The sequence below is a fragment of the Bubalus kerabau genome, chromosome 2 (assembly GCF_029407905.1).
Source record: "Bubalus kerabau isolate K-KA32 ecotype Philippines breed swamp buffalo chromosome 2, PCC_UOA_SB_1v2, whole genome shotgun sequence".
Classification (NCBI taxonomy): Eukaryota; Metazoa; Chordata; class Mammalia; order Artiodactyla; family Bovidae; genus Bubalus; species Bubalus kerabau.
The window spans coordinates 78621939-78637773 of record NC_073625.1 but is presented as its reverse complement, the minus strand read 5'-3'; positions in this window follow the sequence as shown (position 1 = coordinate 78637773).

The following is a 15835-nucleotide window of genomic DNA, read 5'->3' as shown; positions in this document are numbered from 1 at the left end:
AGAGAAACAATGTCACTGATGATTCAGTTAAATTATAGGTATTGAATGTTCATGGTGTTCAAATTAAAAAAAAAAAAAAAAAAGTATTTCAGGTGTACTAAAAGACATTATTTTCAGTCTTCTTTTAAAAAAGCCAGTAGTATATTCTCCTTTACTTTAGTCTAAAATTCTCAAGGGTTTTCTTTTGATGGTACTGATTTTTGGAAATCTCCAATTAAAATACTGGTATATCAATTATTTATACAGTAGAATATAACTTGGAATCAATATTGCATAGAAAATACAACTAATTTAATTTATTTTTTTTCAGTATTAATTTTCAGATTGTTCCATGAAATAATAAATAATAATCAGAGATCTGCATCCCTAAATGTTATCTCTATATATATATAATTACCACCTTAAAATTAACTAGGTTATAAATGTATTGTGGTGGAAGGATATTTAATAACAATATAAAATTAAACTATGGTCTTCATATTTTATTTTCTTTTTAAAATAAAAATATAAAAAAAATTAGCTTAATATTTATTATCTTGACAGAATTTTCAGTTTTAGCCCTCATTAAGTTACTGTGGCCGAAAATCTGGGCTAAGCTAATACAATCATTATCTATTTAGGAATTCTAAGAATACTGTGTGCATGCTTTCCATCCTAGAATCATTTGCCATTTCAAGCAGAGCCTTTATTTCATTCTTAACTTTCTAGGACTTCATTATCTATGCTAAGCCTGACATTTTCCAGATTGAAGATACTGAATTTGTCTTTTTTGGCCATCTGTGTTAATTCTTGTGCTTAAAACCATCACTTATCACTTTGGCCTAATTAAATCCAACTGTACATATCATTCAATGCCCCAGTAACTCCTTTTCTGTGATCTTTCCTCCCTCTTTGACAAAATCAAGTTGTATCTATGCTGAAAGTGACTCTAGCTCAGTGTCTCCAAGATAGATGAGTATGTGCTGTAAAAAGGTAGCTAGTTTGAAAAGGGCCTGTTTAATTTTCACTTTCATTAAGCTTTTCCATTTTTATCCACCACAGGAAGTTTTAATTTTGAACTTCCTACTCCGAATTTCTAATGAAATCATTTAACCATGATTACATTCAATTTTACTTCTTTTGGGGTTGTCATATGTCCTCATTTAACATTTTCATACATTTTGCTGTTACTATTGTCTTTTGTTTTCCATCTACTTGGCTCACATATTCGAGAGGCAGGATGCCTGAATTTTTTAAATGTTATATGTAATAATTTAGATATCATATTTTTATGAGGAGTGTAATTCATTTGTGCAGTGACTTTCATGTTAGGTAAAAATTTTAGATGATTAAATCTGTAGATAACACTCAATATTATTGTTACCTCTATTTCTCAATTACCTCCAATTCTCAGTCCTCAAAACTTCTGTCTTGGTCCATTATTGTTGACTTACATCTCTGATATGCAAAAAATCATTCCTCTACCATCACATACTCAAATAACCAACTCCACTGACATTTTTTGCTCAAAATTGCCTTCCATTAAGGGATAAATATGTTTTAGAACTGCTGCATTCTTATTTGTATGCTATAAATTTAATTTTTACCTTGAAAGCAAAATTGTATCTATGTTGAATGTGACTCTATTTGTCCAGCACACATCCTACATTTTTAATTAAGATAATTTGTTTCTTGAGCAGTTTACAAAGTTCCAAGAATCTAACAAATTTTTTTCCAAGTGGCTCAATCACATTGCATTCCCAGCAGCTATGAGTGAGAATTCCTGTTGTCCCACACCCTTACCAGCATTTAGCAGTGTCGTGTTCCAAACACTGGCCATTTTAATAGGAGTGAGGTAGTATACCAGAGAAGGCAATGGCAACCCACTCCAGTACTCTTGCAAGGAAAATCCCATGGGCAGAGAAGCCTTGGTAGGCTGCAGTCCATGGGGTCGCTAAGAGTCGAACACGACTGAACTACTTCACTTTCACTTTTCACTTTCATGCATTGGAGAAGGAAATGGCAACCCACTCCAGTGTTCTTGCCTGGAGAATCCCAGGGACAGGGGAGCCTTGTGGGCTGCCATCTATGGGGTCACACACGACTGAAGCAATGTAGCAGCAGCAGAGGTAGTATACCATTGTTGTTTTAATTTGCATTTCTCTACTGACATACTAAGTTGAGAATCTTCTCTTATACTTACTTTCCATCTGTGCCTCTTCTTTGGTGAGGTGTCTGTTAAGGTTTTGGTCCATTTTTAATCAGTTTTTTTTGTTTGTTTATTTTCTTGAGTTTTAAGAGTTCTTTTATATTTTGGAAAGCAGTGTTTTATTAGATGTGTCTCTTACAGATAGTTTGTGGTTTGTCTTCTCATTCTCTTGATATCATTTTTCATAGAGCAGCCAAGTTTTTAATTTTAATGAAGTCCAGTTTATCATATTTCTCTTGCAGATTGTGCCTACATTGTTATATATAAAACAGTGATCACTATACTCAAGGTCATCTATGTTTTTCCCTATTTTATATTCTAGAAACATTATAGCTTGCATTTTATATTTAGATTTATGATCCCTTTTGAGTTAGTGTATGAAATGTAGAATATGTCCAGATTCTTTTTTTTTTTTTTTTTTTTTGCATGTGGATCACCAGTTGTTCTAGTACTGTTTGTTGGAAAGACTATCTCTGCACCATGGTATTGCCTTTATTCCTTTTTCAAAAATTCATTATCTATATTTATGGGAGGGTCTTTTTCTGGGCTCTGTATGCTCTTTCACTGATCTATTTGTATATTCTTCCACCAGTATCACAATTTTACTAATTTAGCTTTATAGTAAGTCTTCAATTCAGATACTCCTCTTAATGTTTCCCCCCCACCGCCCCCCTGGATTTTTCTGGGGAATTTTGCCTCTCCATGTAATCTTTAGAACCAGTTTCTTGATATTCACAACATAACTTACAGTATTTTGTTTGAAGTGCATTGAACCTGCATATCAAGTTGAGAAAAACTAACATCTGAACAGTATTGAGTCTTCCTATCCATGAACATGGGACATTTCTTCATTTATTTAGTTTTTTTATTTCATTTATCAAGATTCTGTACTTTCCATCATACAGATTTTTGACATATTTTGTTAGATTTACACTATGTAATTTGGGGAGTGCTAATGTAAATATTAATGAGTTTATCAGAGAAGGAGTTAAGACAGTGAAATAGGAGGTGAAGAATTTGTCTGTCTATACAAGTATTCACTGACAACTTTTTCAAATGGAACAATTCTCACAGAACACCTGTTGAACATTATTACCAGAAGACTTTGGACACCTAAAAGGACAAGAACATTGGCAGAAGACTTTGGGCACCCAAAGGCTTCCCTTGTGGATCAGCTGGTAAAGAATCCACCTGCAATGTGGGAGTTCTGGGTTCGATCCCTGTGTTGGGAAGATCCCCTGGAGAAGGGAAAGGCTACCCATTCCAGGATTCCGCCCTGGAAAATTCCATGGACTGTATAGCCCATATGGTCACAAAGAGTTGGATACAACTGAGTGACTTTCACTTTCAGTTGTGTGTTGGGCACCTAAAAGGAAAAGAAAAATCCCCTTGCAACTGGATAGGATGAAATAAGTAAATAAATAAATAAAAGAGGAATCACAACAGAGACCAGCAACTCTAGCAGAAAGTTGAAAGTGAAAAAAAGTTCATGCACACAGATGTTCCCCCTACCCCACAGTGGGGAAATCAGTTGGAAAAGAAAGAGAACTTTGAGGGATCAAAGGAGAATGCTGTGTATGGTCTGTAGAAGACAGAGCAATGTAAAAATTGTACACATTGTCTGTGCCAAAGCCCTGAGGACCCCAGCCTGAACAATGTGTCTCCTGTTGTGGATGGGGGCTGGGTTCTAGAAATTGAGGTTTGGAACATGGGCCCAGGAGGGATCAGCTGTTGGCAGTGGAAAGGCAACCTGAAGGGACAGGAATTAGGAGCTCCACAATTGGTAGGCTGGCAGAAAAAGCTTGGGACATCATAAAAGTAAGGTGTGGTTGTTGAGTGGTGGTCAAGGGGCGAGGCTACCATTGCAACCTTCTTCCCAATCATCTGCTGTAGGCATTGCCATGGGCGCCCATCTGAGTAGGTTCACCTGCCCCTCATGCTAAGGCCTTGTCTGCCCATGTAGGCTCCAGTATTCTGAGCACTGCCTATTCCAAAGCTTACTTGGAAATCAGCCCTGGGCACCTATGCTCCTGGACACAGGAATTCACCAGTGCTCGCTGGGGCAGAGTGCTAAAGCATGGGGTTAAGAGGTTAAGAGAGCAGATACAGGGAGAGGACTGCTATTGCCTGCATGGATACAACAGAAGGGACAGGAGTTACAGGCCCCATGGCCAGGAATGCATCTGAGGAACCTTGATCAACCTTGGAAATGAGGCACCAACTTTGAGCGGCACACGTGGGAGGAACCCATCACTGTACCCACAGGACAAATCCTGCCTCTGTGGGCACTGGGAGGTACTCCCACTAGAGCGAACATTTCTCAATCTGTTGCACCTACCTGACAGTCTCTGCTACTACAGGCACTCTGCACACATCCCAGTTGTGGCTGCTGCACCTCTCCCTTGTGTGAATGAGTAAGTGTGCCCCAATCAGCTGCTACTTTCACTCCCTCTCACCTGAGTGGGGAAAAGATACCTGAGAGTGGGGCATACATAGAGGCAGGGGCAAAACCAAAGATGATCCTTAGGGGCAGTGCATCTAAGGAAGAGGAATAGCAATCTCTTATGTGAAGCTGCCTAAACTGCAGATTAAATTCCTGTAACTGGCTTGATAAATCCTGTTTCTGTGGAATATCTGAATAGATTAGTGTTCCCACAACTGAAACCAGCCTAGCTTCAGTAGTACTGGACTTTAGAGGCAAGTATACATGGGAATTGGGCCACGACAGGGTCTGAGCTGGACCCACCATGCCCACAGCAGGAACAGAGACATACCTAGAGGTATGCGAGGGCCTCTTGGGGAGGCAGAGGTTGGCTGTGCCTCACTGTAGGAGCAAGGACCCTCTCAGAGGTCTCAGGAAAATATTACTATTATTCCTTCATTTCATTTTGTTCAGTTGTTGGTGCTGTTGTTTCTATATTTTTTAAAAATAGTTTTATTATTCTATTTTTATTTCAGTGTTTTGTTTTGTATCTTTTTATTGTTTTAATTCTTCAGGGTTTTTTTTTTTTTTTTCAATCATTTTTTATGTGTTTGCTCTGTTTTCTTTGCTTTTTTAGTTTCAGTTTGCTTTCTGATTTTGTTTTGTTAGTTTAGCCCTTATTGATTATGTTCATTTTTTAGTACTTTTGTTTGTGTCCTTGTTCTCTTATTTTTTGTGTTATTTTTATTTTCTTTTCTTTCTGTACAATCTTTTGTTTCTTTTTGCTTGGTTTTGTTTTTTTATCATTTTTCTGTTTGTTTATTTTCTTTCCTTTATATGTGTCTTGTTGTGGCTGTTTGCTTTAGTTTTTGCTGTTGGTCTTGGATTTTGCTTGTCTACTGTTTTCTTTTTTCTTTATTTTTTCTCTAGCCACACTGTGAGGCTTCTGGGCACTTGGTTCCCTGTCCAGGGGTCAGATCTGGACATCTAGGGTCTGAGCATTGAGTACAGTGCTGAACCACCAGAGAATTCCTGAGCCTAGGTAATGTTAATCAGCTTGTGCTCTCCTGGAGGTATCCATCTCAACACCAAGACCTGGCTCCACACAACTGCCCACAGGCTTCAGTGCTGGAGACCTCATGCCAACCAAGGAGTAAGACAGGAGTGCAACCCCATCCATTAGCAGAAAGGTTGCCTAAAATTGTACTAAGCTCACAGACACCTCAAAACACTTGATCTGGCCCTTCCCACCAGAGGGAAAAAACTCAGCTTCACCCACCAGAGTGCAGGTACCAGTTCTTCCCACCAGAAAGCCTACTCAAGTTCCTAGACCAAACTTGCTGACCATGAGGCAGACAATAGAAGCAAAAGGAGCTACAACCCTGCGGCCTGAAGAAAGGAGATCATAAACACAGTAAGTTAGACAGAATGGAAGAACAGACAAATATGTTGCAGAAGAAAGAGAAAGATAAAAACCTATAAGACATATAAATGAAGAGGAAATAGGCAATCCACCTTAAAAAGAATTCAGAGTAATGATAGCAAAGATGATCCAAGATCTCAGAAACACAGTGGAGGCATGGATCAATGATATAAAAGAAATGTCTAACAAGGACCTAGAAGAACTAAAGGACAAACAATCAGTGATAAATCACATGATAACTGAAATGAAAAATATGCTAGAAGGAATCAATAGAGGAATAACTGAGGCAGAAAATAAAAAAAAAAGTGAGCTGGAATATAGAATGCGGGAATGCCACAGAGCAGAATATTTTTAAAAAAATTAAAATAAATGAAAACAACCTCAGAGACCTTTATGACAATATTAAATGTATGAATATTTGAATTATAGGGGTCCCAGAAGAAGATGAAGTGTCTAATAAAACATTTGAAAAGATTACAGACAAAAACTTCCCTAACATGGTAAAGGAAGCACAAAGAGTCCCTTGCAGGATAAACCCAAGGAGAAATATACTGAGATACATATTAATCAAACTAACAAAGGTTAAGTAGAAAATATTAAAAGCAGTAAGGAAAGTACAAAAAATAACATACAAGGGAATCCCCTAAGGTCATCATCAGCTTTATCAGCAGAAACTTTTCAGGCTAGAAGGGATTGGCAGGATATATTTAAAGTGATGAAAGGGAAAAACCTACAACCAAGATTATCTTACCTGGCAAGGATCTCATTCATATTTGATGGAGAAATAAAAAGCTTTACAGAAAAGCAAAACTCAGAGGTTTCAGCACCACCAAACCAGCTTTACAACAGGTGCTAAAAGAACTGCTCTAGGTGGGAAACATAAGGTAAGAAAAAGACTTACAGAAACAAACCCAAAACAATTAATAAAATTACAATCGAAATATACATAGTGATAATTATCTTAAATTTTAATGGATTAAATTAACAGTCCTCTACCTTTGTGGCACCAGAGACTGGTTTCCTGGAAGTTAGTTGTTCTTCCATGGATTGGGATGAGGATCGAGCAGTAATGTGATCCTATGGTGGGGATGGCACAGGTAGTAATATGAGTAATGGTGCAGGTGGTAATGCAAGTGATGGAGAATGACAGATGATTTGCTGGCTTGTTCACCACTCACCTCCTTCTGTTCAGCCTGGTTCCTAATAAGTAGTGGACAGGTACTAGTTGTCCCAGGGCTTGGGGACCCCTGTCACAGAGCATGAGAGCTCCCTCTTCTGCCTCCCAACAATTTATTTGAGACTTCTATTTATCAATTTTCATGTTAGTCATGTACATCTGACAAACATGAGGTTTCAACAAAGTTGAGGTTATGTGCTTGCTGCCAGCCATATAACAGAAACAAAGGATGAAATCACTTGTAAAGGGTTTTTCTAAATGAATCCAGAAACTAGCACTCTTACAGCAGTGGATATATGGAAAACCAGGTGAGAGTAGAAATCATGTGCAGGGAAGAAAAGAAAACCCTTCTGAACTCTAACTGTGTCTTTAACAGGTTTATTTTGTAAGAATATTCAGGATCAATTTTCATTATGTATGTTACACTACGTAAAAGAAAGATTTATTACCTCAACTTCTAAGATATGGGCATTGAAGGGAGGGTAAAACCACAGTTAAATGTTGTTCGTTACAGCAAATACAAAGCAAAGCAAAGCAAAGCAAAATTACTCAGGAGGGCTGCTGCTGCCCGCTACTGACGAGTCGCTTCAGTTCAGTTCAGTCGCTCAGTCGTGTCCGACTCTTTGCGACCCCATGAATTGCAGCAGGCCGGTCCTCCCCGTCCATCACCAACTCCCGAAGTTCACCCAGACTCATGTCCATCGAGTCAGTGATGCCATCCAGCCATCTCATTCTCTGTCTTCCCCTTCTCCTGCCCCCATGTCCAATTCTGTGTGACCCCATAGATGGCAGCCTAACAGGCTCCTCTGTCCCTGGGATTCTCCATGCAAGAATACTGGTTTGGGTTGCCATTTGCTTCTGCAATGCATGCACGCATGCTATGTCACTTCAGTGGTGTCTGACTCTGTGCAACCCCATGGACAGGAGCCCACCAGGTTTTTCTGTCCACGGGATTCTCCAGGCAAGAATACTGCAGTGGGTTGCCATTTTCTTCTCCAACTCAGAAGGGCTGGCATTGGCCTAATGTACATTGTGAAATTTTCATTTCTCAAAAGCTTGCCTCAATTAAAACAAATATTCATAACAACAATGAAGCAAAAATAAAATCTGAGAGGAAAATGGGAACCAGTACATAGAAAACAAACCTCCAACCATCCCTTTAATTTGGAGGGACAACAACTAGTGTCTTCAGTAGAGTTGGTTGTCCACTAAAGCAATAAACATTTTCTTCTCTTAGTCCACTACACAAAGCCACAGCCAAGTGTCCTATGATCTAGCAAAATACAACTGTATATAGAATATAAACTTTACCCTTTTAATTAGGAAGAAAAGCTTTATTTTACAGTATATAGTTTTATATAGTTTACAATTTTAATGTTATAATTTTAAATTCTTATAGTTTAAGGAAAGAAGTGGGGAAAGCAATGGCACCCCACTCCAGTACTCTTGCCTGGAAAACCCCATGGATGGAGGAGCCTGGTAGGCTCCAGTCCATGGGGTCGCTAGGAGTTGGACACGACTGAGCAACTTCACTTTCGCTTTTCACTTTCATGCCTTGGAGAAGGAAATGGCAACTCACTCCAGTGTTCTTGCCTGGAGAATCCCAGGGACGGGGGAGCCTGGTGGGCTGCCCTCTATGGGGTCACACAGAGTCGGACAGGACTGAAGTGACTTAGCAGTTAGCAAGGATAGAAGATGAATGTTGAAAAAGTTTAAGACGCTGAGTTTTATGTTTAAGTGAGAACCAGAAAGATAATAATCAGGTAGATAACTACCAGTTGATTAAGGTAAAAACGATATAAGATAAACCAGAGAAATACAGCAAAATTTCAGAAAACAAACAAAAAGAATATCATGAAAATATGGAAACCTGAAATAATAAAACAACATGAAAGAATTAGCATGAACTATAGCACTCATAAACAATACTGGCTTTGTCTCATTTTAAAAGATATAAAGTGACACAAAATGAAGTCAGTCCCCAAATTCTACTTCTGATCAGAATACTATGACCCTTGCCACTATTTTATGAAATTCTAATCCTTGATTAAATTCTTTACCTTTGTTCTCCTGTTGCTCAGTGGCATGTGGAATCTTCTCAGACAAGGGATTGAATCCATGTCCCCTGCCTTGGAAGGTAGATTCTAATTCGTTGTGCCACCTGGAAAGTCAGGGAAAATGTTTCTTAAAACAAAAAATTAATGAAGGAACAGATGCCCCAATCCAAATACACACTTAGCCTGAACATAAATTGAAAAGCAATATTTTCTAGAAAGTCAAATGTATGTGATTAAAAAATTCCTTCTCCACATAATATCTTTAAAGGCAAAACCAAAGTTTATTTATATGCTCTATGTTAGAATATTTTTTTTATTTTTTTTAAATTTTATTTTATTTTTAAACTTTACATAATTGTATTACTTTTGAATATTTTAATTGTAACACTTCATCAATATTTACACAACATAATCAAAACTGTAGTCAAAGGAAAACATAAGAGTATGTATTTCTGTTTAATAAACCATATAATGAAAAATAAACTTTTCAGTTTTGTAAAGTAGATGAAGAGAAACATGGAGAAAGGCAACTGTAACAAAAATATTATATGGAAGAGATATAGAAGAAAAATTATGCAAAAAAGATAAATTATAAGTGAGAAATAAATTAGGAATTTTAAAAAAGATCATAATACTTAGAAAGCCAAACCAGGAAAAATTTATTGTGTTTGTACACTAACAATGAGAATAAGGCTTTGTAAGAAAGACATTGTGAAAGTATAAAATACAAAGGAATTGTGAATTATATGTTAATATCTTAAAACATTCATTCAAACAATGAACACATAAAGTATTAAAGTTGGTTCAAGAAAGAGTAGAAGATTTGTTTTAAATCATTTAATAATTATGAAGACCCTGATGAAATTGGTAAAGAATCCCCCATGGTAGAATATACATTTGATAAATTGATTGGGTAAATAAATTTCAATTTGAAAGTCTTAAATATGACTAAGTGAAAAGCTGTTCCAGAGCCAAGGAATAGAAGGAATATTCCTGTTATTTATGTGAAGTTATGTGAAGCAGGAATGTTGAGAAAGCTGAAGATGAATGGTTCTATGAAGACCTACCAGATTTTCTAGAACTAACACCCCCAAAACATGTCATTTTCATTATAGGAGACTGGAATACAAAAGAAGGAAGTGAAGAGATACCTGCAGTAACAGGCAAATTTGGACTTGGAGTACAAAATGTAGCAGGGCAAAGACTATTAGAGTTTTGCCAAGAGAATGTACACTTTGCTTGCAAACTCCCTCTTCTAACAACACAAAATAAGTCTCTACACATGGACATCACCAGATGGTAAATACTGAATTCAGATTGATTATATTCTTAGAAGCCAAAGATGGAGAAGCTCTATACAGTCAGCAAAAATAAGACTGGGAGCTGACTGTGGCTAAGATCATGAACTCCTTATTGCCAAATTCAGACCTAAATTGAGTAAAGTAGGGAAAACCACTAGACCATTAAGGTATGACCTAAATCAAATCCCTTATAATTATACAGTGGAAGTGAGACATCGATTCAAGGGATTAGATCTAATAGACAGAGTGCCTGATGAATTATGGACGGAGGTTCAGAACATTGTACAGGAGGCAGTGATCAAGACCATCCCCAAGAAATGCAAAAAGGCAAAATGGTTGTCTGAGGAGACCTTAAAAATAGCTATGAAAAGAGAAGTGAAAGGCAAAGGAGAAAATGAAAGATATACCCATTTGAATCCAGAGTTCCAAAGAATACCAAGGAGAGATAAGAAAGCCTTCCTCAGTTATCAGTGTGAAGAAATAGAGGAAAACAATAGAATCAGAAACAGTAGATGTCTCTTCAAGAAAATTACAGATACCAAGAGAACATTTCTTGCAAAGATGGCCACAAGAAAGAATAGAAATGGTATGAACCTAACAGAAGTAGAAGATATTAAGAAGAGGTGGCAAGAATACACAGAAGAACTATACAAAAAAGGCCTAAATGACCCAGGTAAACGTGATGGAGTGATCACTCAGTTCAGTTCAGTCACTCAGTCGTGTCTGACTCTTTGCGACCCCATGAATTGCAGCACACCATGCCTCCATGTCCATCAACAACTCCCGAAGTTCACCCAAACTCATGTCCATCGAGTCAGTGATGCCATCCAGTCATCTCGTCCTCTGTCATTCCCTTCTCCTCCTGCCCCCAAGCCCTCCCAGCAACAGAGTCTTTTCCAATGAGTCAACTCTTTGCATGAGGTGGCCAAACTATTGGAGTTTCAGCTTTAGCATCAGTCCTTCCAATGAACACCCAGGACTCATCTTCTTTAGAATGGACTGGTTGGATCTCCTTGCAGTCCAAGGGACTCTCAAGAGTGTTCTCCAACACCACAGTTCAAAAGCATCAATTCTTCAGTGCTCAGCCTTCTTCACAGTCCAACTCTCACATCCATACATGACCACAGGAAAAACCATAGCCTTGACTAGAAGGACCTTTGTTGGCAAAGTAATGTCTCTGCTTCTGAATATGCTGTCTAGGTTGGTAATAACTTCTCTTCCAAGGAGTAAGCGTCTTTTAATTTCATGGCTGCAGTCACCATCTGCAGTGATTTTGGAGCCCCCAAAAAAGTCTGCCACTGTTTCCACTGTTTCTCCATCTATTTCCCATGAAGTGATGGAACCAGATGCCATGATCTTCGTTTTCTGAACATTGAGCTTTGAGCCAACTTTTTCACTCTCCACTTTCACTTTCATCAAGAGGTTTTTTAGTTCCTCTTCACTTTCTTCCATAAGGGTGATGTCATCTGCATATCTGAGGTTATTGATATTTCTCCTGGCAATCTTGATTCCAGCTTGTGCTTCTTCCAGCCCAGCATTTCTCATGATGTACTCTGCATATAAGTTAAATGAGCCCCCATATAAATGCATAGCATCCCTCATTATCAACATCATTCACGAGATCAGTGCATTTGGTATCATTGGTGAATGTACATTGATATATCATTCAGTTCAGTTGCTCTGTTATGTCTGATTCTTTGTCACCCCATGGACTGCAGCATATTAGGCCTCCCTGTCCATCACCAACTCCCAGAGTGTCCTCAAACTCATGGCCATCGAGTCATGTTCTGTTTAGGTAATCTGCTGTTCTCTTTGTTCACCTGTTGGCTTCTGCAGTCTAGGGGACATCATTTTACCCAGTGTCTTTACCTCTCTTAGAAGTCCTAGAAGAATTGAGATTTTCTCAGTCTGTTCCACTTTTTAATTGTTAGGATGTACTGGCAATTTCCAAGTTCCCTACATGTAGAACTGGAAACGACTGAGGGAATTTCTTAATATCTGCAAATCTCACTTAACTGTATCTAAACTGGGGATTAGTAGTAGTAGTAGCACCTACTTCATAAACTGGTAACATCAAATGAGAAAAACATATACTTAGTAGTTAACATAAAGTATATTATATATCATGTGTCAAATAAATGTTTATTATAATTTTGATACCCTTCTGTGCTTCAACGGAAATAAACTGCTTAGTAATGATAATATAAGATGACGATGCCATCTGTATTCATTGAAGCAGGTTTCATTAGTGCAATAAAAAAAAATACAGTGATTTTTTCCCCTTTTTTCTATGCCCCTGAATAATGTATATAACTTAAAATTTACTGGCTTTATGTGTTCCTTAGGTGTTAAAATAGCACTTCCTCAGATTTTGTCAGCATGCCACTTAAGTAATCTACTTAGGTTTCTTTTTCTATTTTTGTTACATTCTATATCTTATTTTACTAAGAAATATTTTTCATTATGATTTTAAAGTATTCTATATACTTATAAGCAGCATACCCTTATAATGTTTAAACAGTCCTTAGTGTCTATTATGAACCTATTTTTCAGTCTTAACTTCACATATAATAGTTTAAAGCTTTGCATCCAATTTACACTGACCACAGTTTGGAGTCCTTTCAGAACTCTCAGTTCCATTTGTTTATAATTTTACTCATTTTTTACCTTCCTTTTAGTTTCAAATTTAGATTTTTAAATTATAGTTTAATTTTCATAGTTAAGGACATGGCTCTGTCATAATTCAGTACCAATTTTTTCTCAATTTTCTTTGCTTATTAAAGAAATAACAATGTTTTATACAAAACAATAACTTTTCAGAGTTTGACTGAAAACTTTAGAAAATTATTTGCCACAAAAAGATATTTCTATCCCTTATAAGCATATATCTTTATCATTTATGTATATTATAATATAGTCTTTCATATCCTTACATGTTACATATAGATATATTCTATGTAATTTATATTATATTTATATATTAATAATTATTAAATATATTATATATAAGGTTTAAATACAAGGATCTAAATATGCATAAAAGGATACATATAAAGGATATATATATATAAATTGTTTATTATATGATGTAGTGGTAAAATATAGAAAGTAAAATCAAATTGCTACAAAGAGTGTGATTAATCCATGGATGAAAGTTATTTCATGATGCAAATAATTTTATTTTATTTATTTATTTTTTAACACCAGGATTTATTTTATATATATATATATATATATATATATGAATTTATTTATTTTAATTGGAGGCTAATTACTTTACAATATTGTAGTGGTTTTGCCATACACTGACATGAATCCACCATGGGTGTACATGTGTCCCCCATTCTGAACCCTCCTCCCACCTCCCTCCCTATCCCATCCCTCTGGGTCATCTCAGAGCACAAGCCCCGAGCTCCCTGTGTCATGCATTGAACTTGGACTGGTGATTCGTTTCACATATGATAATATACATGTTTCAATACCATTCTCCCAAATCATCCCACCCTTGTCCTCTCCCACAGAGCCCAAAAGACTGTTTTATACATCTGTGTCTCTTTTGCTGTCTCGCATATAGGGTTATCATTACCATTTTTCTAAATCCCATATATATGCATTAGTATACTGTATTGGTGCTTTTCTTTCCAGCTTACTTCACTCTGTATAATAGGCTCCAGTTTCATCCACCTCATTAGAACTGATTCAAATGTATTCTTTTTAATGGCTGAGTAATACTCCATTGTGTATATGTACAACAGTTTTCTAATCCATTCATCTCCTGATGGACATTTAGGTTGCTTCCATGTCCTGGTTATTATTAACAGTGCTGCGATGAACATTGGGGTACACGTGTCTCTTTCAATTCTGGTTTCCTCAGTGTGTATGCCCAACAGTGGGATTGCTGGGTCATAAGGCAGTTCTATTTCCAGGAATCTCCACACTGTTCTTCATAATGGCTGTACTAGTTTGCATTCCTACCGTGTAAGAGGGTTCCCTTTTTTCCACACTGTCTCCGGCATTTATTGCTTTTGGATAGCAGCCTTTCTGACTGGTGTGAAATGATACCTCATTGTGGTTTTGATTTGCTTTTCTCTGATAATGAGTGATGTTGAGCATATTTTCATGTGTTTGTTAGTTATTTGTATGTCTTATTTGGAGAAATGTCTGTTTAGTTCTTTGGCCCATTTTCTGATTGGGTCATTTATTTTTCTGGAATTGAGCTGCAGGACTTACTTGTATATTTTTGAGATTAATTCTTTGTCAGTTGCTTCATTTGCTACTATTTTCTCCCATTCTGAAGGCTATCTTTTCACCTTGCTTATAGTTTCCTTTGTTGTCAAAAAGCTTTTAAGTTTAATTAAGTACCATTTGTTTATTTTTGCTTTTATTTTGTTTACTCTGGGAGTAAAGGATCCATCATAGAGGATCTTGCTGTGATTAATGTTGGAGAGTGTTTTGCCTATATTTTCTTCTAGGAGTTTTATAGTTTCTGATCTTATGTTTAGATCTTTAAGCCATTTTGATTTTAGTTTTTTTGTATGGTGTTAGAAAGTGTTCTAGTTTCATTCTTTTACAAGTGGTTGACCAGTTTTCCCAGCACCACTTGTTAAAGAGATTGTCTTTAACCACTGTATATTCTTGCCTCCTTTGTCAAAGATAAGGTGTCCATAGGTGCATGAATTTATCTATGGGCTTTCTATTTTGTTCCACTAATTTATATTTCTGTCTTTGTGCCAGTACCACACTGTCTTGATAACTGTGGCTTTGTAGTATAGCCTGAAGTCAGGCAGGTTAATTCCTCCAGTTCCATTTTTTTTTCTCTCAAGATTGCTTTGGCTATTTGAGGCTTTTTGTATTTCCATACAAATTGTGAAATTATTTTTTCTAGCTCTGTGAAAAATACAATTGGTAGCTTGATAAGGATTGCATCGAATCTATAGATTGTTTTGGGTAGTATACTCATTTTCACTATATTGATTCTTCCAATCCATGAAAATGGTATATTTATCCATCTATTAGTGTCCTCTTTGATTTCTTTCACCAGTGTTTTATAGTTTTCTATATAAAGGTCTTTTGTTTCTTTAGGTAGATATATTCTTAAGTATTTTATTATTTTCATTGCAATGGTGGATGGCATTGTTTCCTTAATTTTTCTTTCTGTTTTCTAATTGTTAGTGTATAGGAATGCAAGGGATTTCTCTGTGTTAATTTTATATCCTGCAACTTTACTATACTCATTGATGAGCTCTAGTAATTTTCTGGTGGAGTCC